Below are 7,456 nucleotides of genomic sequence, written 5' to 3'. Positions count from 1 at the left end.
GAATGCCGAATGCTGGCTGGACACGCGAGTAGGCACGCGTCGCTCGCAGGAAATCGGCGACGGCCGTTATAACAGCGAGTCGTACGTGGACCATCCTCTTCCACTTGTTTGCGCCGTCTGTCCGTCTTCCTCGACGTGTCCCTCTCCTCTCTTTCTCTCTTCCTCCGTGGACTTGTCCCCGCGCTGGTTCGCGAGGCTCGAGCCGTGCGCGCGGAGTCGTCGTGGCCGCAAGTCATCAGTCAAGTCTTTGAGGTCGGCTCGAAGCTCTCTCGGGGCCCGCAGAAAAAGGCCTTTTGCCGATCTGCCTTGGCGGTGAGATCAAACGCTTCTCCGTCTCTCTCGCCCTGCTTCTGCCTCTCGGTTCCTCCTGGTCCGGCGTACTCGGTGAACCGACTGTGCGCCGTGGACCGATATACACGGATGTACGAACAACGAACGGGCCACGAGGAAAGGAGGGAGCCCAGATAGAGGGAGGTGATAGAGTAACGCGATGGACCCGTTCGAGGACAAAGCGCGAGTCTCGAATCCGAGGCTCTCGATACGAGATTCGAGGGTAAAGTAGATCGGGGTGTATCGCGAGGGTGTACCGGAGTAGGGCGAAAGTGGCAGAGGGAGGCTGGAAAGCGACGGAGGAGCGAGAGTCGGGGCAAAGCGGAGAAAGTGAAAGTTGGACGAGGCGGGAGTGGATGCGAGACGAAGGTGAGAGTCAGAATTGGCAAATTCGACGAGGGGCAAAGCGAGAGGGACGAAGGTGACGGAACGAAGGCTCGACAGAGGATGCCGAGGATTGTAAGATAGAGAGAAGAAAAAGGCACGGATGGAGGATTCGTGGATTTGATAAGGGTCGAAGGAGGAACGAGGAGTAGTAACGGGTTGAAGGTTTGACAAAAGAAAGAGGAGGAATAGAACGGGGTAGAGAAAGAGCAGGGACAGAGGATAGACGGATGGATGATAGATAGAACGCGATAGGGAAACGAAGACCTCGGCTGCGGAGCAGAGGTACCGGATCGAGAAGACTAACTCGGAACTAATAGAAAAAGAGCAAGGTTCTGATCGAGAAGATAAAGGTAAATTATTATTCGAGATGCTAAACGGTGCTAAGAAGCGGTGCGAAAAAGTTGGGAATACACGGGTATAACAGGTATATAAGAGGGTTAGGTATATGGCGGAGTATATAGCGCGAAAGGAGTCGTATTTGTCGGGCGATAGAGGAGAAGCGAAGACGAATAGACCGGTAAACGATCGGAAACTTCTGAAAGGGAAGCAGCAGCGAAGAAAGAAAGAAGAGACCGATAGAAAGAATCAAAGGAAGCGACTGAACAGAGAGGCGGCAGTGACGCGCGTCTTCGAGGAAGTAAAGAGAGACGAGCGGCTGAATAAATACGCGTGCCCCCGCTAACCGTTTGCAAATTTGTCGAGGCGCCTGCTGAAAAGCCCTTTGACTCGAAGCTACTCTGAAAAATCGCTTCTGCTGCCTCGACACGACTAACGGGTAAGTCGAAGCAAAGGCTCGCTTCGGAGTTCGACAAATTGTTCGTCGCTCCTTCGATAAGAGGAAGCCAAGGACTCTCGAAAATAATCCCCCGATATAAGCAACGACTCCGAATATTTTCGAAAAGGAACGAATTTTGGCGAAGTTGAAAGTTCGAACGGAGACGAATGGCACGCGATCGTGGTTGGATCGTTGCGAAAGAAGGCAGGATTTCGCATTTGGAGAGCGGTAAAATCGAACGGGCACAGAACTATTAGGTCCCCGAGGCTCTCTGGCCGATCACGTGTGCGTCGGTCGGGGTGTCCGCGTTACAAAAGGCTACGGCGAAACCTCGTCACGGAGCAACTATGAATCGCATTATCGATTTGTACGGCGGCGCGTTGATCAACGCCGGGAGAACCTTTGAAGTGCGCCGAAGTTCGTGGGGGCTTCCGGAAAGCGTACGGATGCAGCAAAGGATCCGCGTGCGGACTGAGCACGCGTGAAGAATGTCCGTGAGCAGGGGGGAACGAAGAGGAGAGAAAGAGGGAGAGAGAGATAGGTCATCGAAATAAGCCCCCGTAAAATGATTGGCCTACGCAACTGCTACTACGTTGGGTTCCGTTTCGTCTAACTCGTCTCGCCTCTTTGTTCCGTATTTTCGTGACCCGACGTCGGAACGTCGATCCAGCGTCGAATTTTTACTGCATTTTCCAGTCATACTTTCCGCGGGAGAAAATGCGAGAACAATTTCCCGCGAATAATTTCGCGGAAAACTCGTACCGCGATGCGATATCGGTTTAACCCGTGCGTATTGCCAAGCACTTTTCGCATAAAACAACGAGAACACCTGGTTCGAAAGACACTCGAGTCTCCTCGACGGAGTTTGTGAATTTTTACTGCATTTTCCAGTCATACTTTCCGCGGGAGAAAATGCGAGAACAATTTCCCGCGTATAATTTCGCGGAAAACTCGTACGCGGAAACTCGATGCGATATCGGTTTAACCCCTGCGCATTGCCAAGCACTTTTCGCATAAAACAACGAGAACACCTGGTTCGAAAGACACTCGAGTCTCTTCGACGGAGTTTTGATTTCGAACAGAGTCCGTTGGCCGGTAATAGGACGCGAACGCGAGAGGAAGCTAGGTAGGTTCGTACTACTTGGCGAAAGGGAGGGCCCGCGTGCGCAAAAACGTCATTTCCGCTGCGGTCGATTCCTCAAACGACCGGCGATAATCGATCCTCCGTTTCGCTTCCGAATCAAGGCCATCATCGTCGTCGTCGTCGTCATCGCCGCGTGGTCGTCGTCGTCGAGGTCGTCATCGTCGGACGGTTCTCCCTCTGTTCGCGATTTTTCCGACTCTCGTTTATTACCGGCTACGAGCAACCGGCCGGAGGAATAACGACAGAAAAAGCAAGAAGACGGTGGAGGAAGGGAGAACCCGGGAAAAGGATGGAAGAGTGGCGAACGCGTACGCTAGGCTCGGCGCAACGGGAATAAAGAGGAAGAGGGAAGGAGCGGTGGAGCGATGGAACGACGAAGGGCGAAGAGGGAGGAGGATTTTTGCGAGGGAAGAAAAACAGAATCCGGCGCGGTCGGCGGCGCGAGAGTTAGCAAGAACGCGGTGTAGGCGGCACATCAAAGGCGCACCTCGGGCGTGAATGAGCGAGCGGGCACGCGGCTCAAGTAGAGAGCGGAAGACACCGCCACCAATCCTACCACCATCCAATATATTTACTCCGATGGACCACCGCTACCATTGCCATCACGGCCACTAGCACCGCTAGCAGTGGCCGAGCCAGCGCCAATGCCACCACCGTCTCTACCACCGTCTCCACCACCGTAACCGACGACCACGACCACCGTGCAATCACCACACGCTCGCGATTACTTTGCACGCTATTAGTACTCGATAGCTTGACAATCTCCGAACTCGTCGTCGTTCCGATTTCTCATACCCAAGGAATCACCCGATTGGGCAAAGCGAACGCGTTATTTCGGTGACAGGGGTTGGAATTCTTGGCTTTATCAAGCATGGTTTTATCGTCCCTATCGTTTTCTAAGTCCCACAGCGTGAAACCTATAATTCGATATTGCCGTGGTCTTAATTTTCTCTCTTCTTCGTTTTTGACGAACCTAACGATAGAAGCTGTCGGATAGATCCGGAAGCTGAGTAGCTCCGACGGGAGACAATCGATGGAACGACGAGCTAAGCCAATTAGCGCATCCAGGTCGATAGCGCAATAGCACGGAGAAATCTTGGAGGAATATAAATGCCCTCGCGATTACGCGGCGTAATGAAGCGTGAAGCGCGTTAGAGAAACGGTGCTGTGAGTGATCGCGGCTGAAAGGCTCGCTGCTTAACATATAAATTCGTAATCTCGTCCCCGAAGGACGGCTGGATTCGGGAGGAAGAGACAGTGCGGGAAAGAAGGACGAACATTCGTTAATGTTTTCCGCGAACACTTTATATCTCGTTCTTCTCGGACGTTGTTGAGATTTTGGTAATTTCGGCAATTTCCGACGGCCGGAAATCGCGACTGCCGCTGCGGTTTCGCAGCATGGAACACCCTTTGAGCCGCGGCTCGTGCAAATTGCGGTTCTAAAGTGCACCGAGCGGTCATTGCGTACAAAGTAATCATCTTCGTTGCATCCCGTAGAAAAATGCCGCGATCGCAGCTTGTAATTTCGCGCGATTTCTTTGCCACATTTTTGTACCCTCCACGAAACCGCGGCTGCCGCCTATGCGTCCGAGGAATCATCGCGTCTTCATCCCCTCGACAAATGACGTTTTTTGATTTCGAATTATCCCCCGGTAACGAATATTGTCGGATCAAGGAAGTACCTCGGCGTCTCGGGTAGCGTGAAGATATTCTTTAGGGGCTCGTTCCTCTTTCTACCTTCTCGTTTCGTTTCATCTCGCTTTAATCAACGCGAAATTGACGGCGAGCTCTCCTCGAAGCAAGGAAATACGGATAGCGTCTATTTACGTAATAAATATATTATAACCAACAGCGCAGGTATTCGTAGTTGGTCGTAAGTTACTCGAGACACGGGATAAATACCCGAAATAGCCTCGTGTCGAAAATATTTACGAATAATCACGCACTCCTATAATTCGTCGAAAAAAATTAATAAAAAGAAAAGAGAAATGATTCTCGTGGTTCTTAAATTTTGAATAAAACATGTAGATTTATCCGTAGCAGCAGCGGATCTGTCGATTATGGCGAATCATAAAATCCCCGAACCCTTCCTCGAACACCCTTCATTTACTCCACCAGCTCGAAATAGTCGCGTCATTAACCCGTCCTAAACGTTGTCCTTGCCATCGCGCAACCCCTTAATTACCCCGACATCCTTCGTCCGAGCATCTTTCCGATCTACGCGATTCCGATCTGGCGCGAGAACGCCGGAAGGCCATCGAGGTACCGGAACCAGGGCAAGGCTCGGCTCGGTGTTTTGACGGTAAATCACGGGCAAAGGGTTTCACGACGAATCGACAAAGTTCAAGGGAAGTGCGTTGATCCCGGGCTGGCTCGGCAGCGAAAGGGAAGAGCGACCGATAAATTAGTCGGCAACGGATATCTCATTCGCTTTTCCATGGTTCGTTCGAAAGGCGCACGGCGGCCAAAGCCACGGCAGGCTAAGGCGAGGCGAGGTAGGGCAAAGGCAGTCATATTTCAGCCCTTGTTAGGCCGAGGGGCCCCCGCCGAGACGGGATGGGGAGAAAATCTCTTTGACTCGCCGCTCCGCGCCTTAATCCACTGGCGTATACCCTATCTTGCCACCTGCTCCCTCTTCCTTCCTCTCCAACCCCTCCACGCTTCCTCTTCCTCTTCTTCGTCTTCCTTCGCCTTCCTTCGTCCTCCTTAGTCGTCTTCTCTTCTCTCATTCCCCTCCGAGCCCGTCCTCTTCATGGCCTATCTGCCTCTATCCCTCCACTTTCTCTACGCGTCGTAGAGACCCCTCTTGCTCACCCGGCGCGTCTACTGCTGCCTCGTCGTCTTTCTCTCTTCGTCCACGAGTCCTTCGCCATAAATTACAGGGGATATTACGCCGTGCCTCACTTACCCCTTCTTACTCCACCGAGCTCTCCCTCTACCTCCACCCACCCTTGTCTCTCGCTCCGTGCTTATCTTACCTTGTTCCGGATGTACTCGCGGTCTCGTGTTTACCCTCGTTTTCGACCGATTTCGAGAACACGCCACTGTTTCGGCGCCCATCTTCGTACGCACGACAAGTACTACCCCTAGATCCCAATTGGAATTCATATCCACCTTTTCCACGGAGCGTAGCCCGGGTGAAGATCGAAATTAAAAGTTTCGCTTCTCGGAAAGTGGCATCGAGCAACTAGGGTGTAATAAATACCCCGGCTGGGCGGACGGAGGGTTGCAGGGAACGGAGAAAGCACCTGCCGGCTATCTCGTAGCGAGATCTCGATACAGGCCACCGTTACCCGCGGCTGCCGGTCGTTTCGCGCGGAAATCATCGTCGCCGCGCGCTTTCCGAGGCGGCTGCTCGATGGCGCGGCCCCCGTCTCGTAACCTCGGCTTAACGAGGCCATCGACGTCTCTCGGGGGCTCGAAACTCATCGAGAAGAACGCGCGATCGACGCTCGGAAACGTATCTCTGGCGCAGATGACGGCGCGTTTGAGATGTTCCGCGCACACGCTTCTTCTTCTTCTTCGCCTCCGCGAGCTTGTCGGTCTCTTTAGCGGCGAGCCGCTCTCCTCCGCCAGCGGATACACCGATCGCGACCAGCTCCATCGATTGAGCTGTCCACGAGGATAGATGTCGAACGGACTAGAGACGGACTTCCATGTCCGGGCTAAACTCTCTTAGGCACCTGTCTCTGGCTCGTTTCTATCGTCCAAACGGCTGATTTCTAGCTTGCTTCCTTGCACGAAAGCGTAAGTTTCATTTTACGACAGTGCCTATGTAACTGTGCGACGCGAATTTTCCTAATTCTTCTCGTTAATAAACGAATTAATGGAAAGTGGTGTAAGCGAGGAAAAATGCCACGTGAAAGGGTGGTGCTGGAAAAATTCGAGTTAGGTGATGATATCCAAATGGGAAAGACAGAATTCTCTAGAATTATTTTTAATAGATTCGATTCGATTAAACGTCCGCGGCGTTCGCTCGAATTTTAGAGAATCATATCGACGATGTGACAGACATACTTAAGTTGCAACAGGTGTTTATTCCGCGGACGCTTGCTCTGCAAGGGGATTTTCCAATTAATATTCTTCGACGCGTGCTATTATCTAGCTTTCGATATCGCTTGTCACGAATTTCCAGAAAATTCGATTCGTTATCTCGCATCCCTGTAAATTATCTTCGGTTTAGGTTGCATTTTCGCTCCGCGTTGTAATTATCGCATCCATTCGTTAACAGTGCAAACAGCTAGGCACGGTGCGATTCGTTTCATCGATACGGTTTATCTTTCGCTGTGGATCAACGTAGGAAACGTGACATCGTACACGATCGTTCCTCCTCTGGTTAATCGAATCACCTCGTGGTCGATTCTCATCCCCGGTGATTTAAAAAATCAGCAATACCCGCGAGAAGAAGGTTCGCGACGAGCTAATCGAAATTTCGCCGGAAGAAAATAATCTTGCCGTCTCTGCAGCTATCAACGGTGAAACGAAATTCCAGCTGGCTAAATATTTTAATCAGAGGGGATAGGCGGAGCTCGAGAATCGCGCGACGGCTTAATAGAAACGCGAGCAAACGACGTTAAACCTCCCTGCCGGGACCTTATGGACCAAGTTGCGCGCACGGCGAAGGGGATGCTAAAGGCGGCGGCGGCGGCTGACAATTGCAGTCAATCTTAGTAGAGCAGCTAACAGGTCCCCAGGCAGTAAAAGCGTTCGCCAAGAGTCGCGCTGTAAGATCGTTAAACCCGCGGTAAGCTCGAAAGCACGCCACAGCGGTTCGCAGCTCCCTCTCGCTCTCTTTTCCTCTCCTTCGATCTCCTTCGCTC

The sequence above is a fragment of the Eufriesea mexicana genome, unplaced genomic scaffold, assembly GCF_001483705.2.
Source record: "Eufriesea mexicana isolate 0111107269 unplaced genomic scaffold, ASM148370v2 scaffold605, whole genome shotgun sequence".
NCBI lineage: Eukaryota > Metazoa > Arthropoda > Insecta > Hymenoptera > Apidae > Eufriesea > Eufriesea mexicana.
This window is presented reverse-complemented; position numbering follows the sequence as displayed.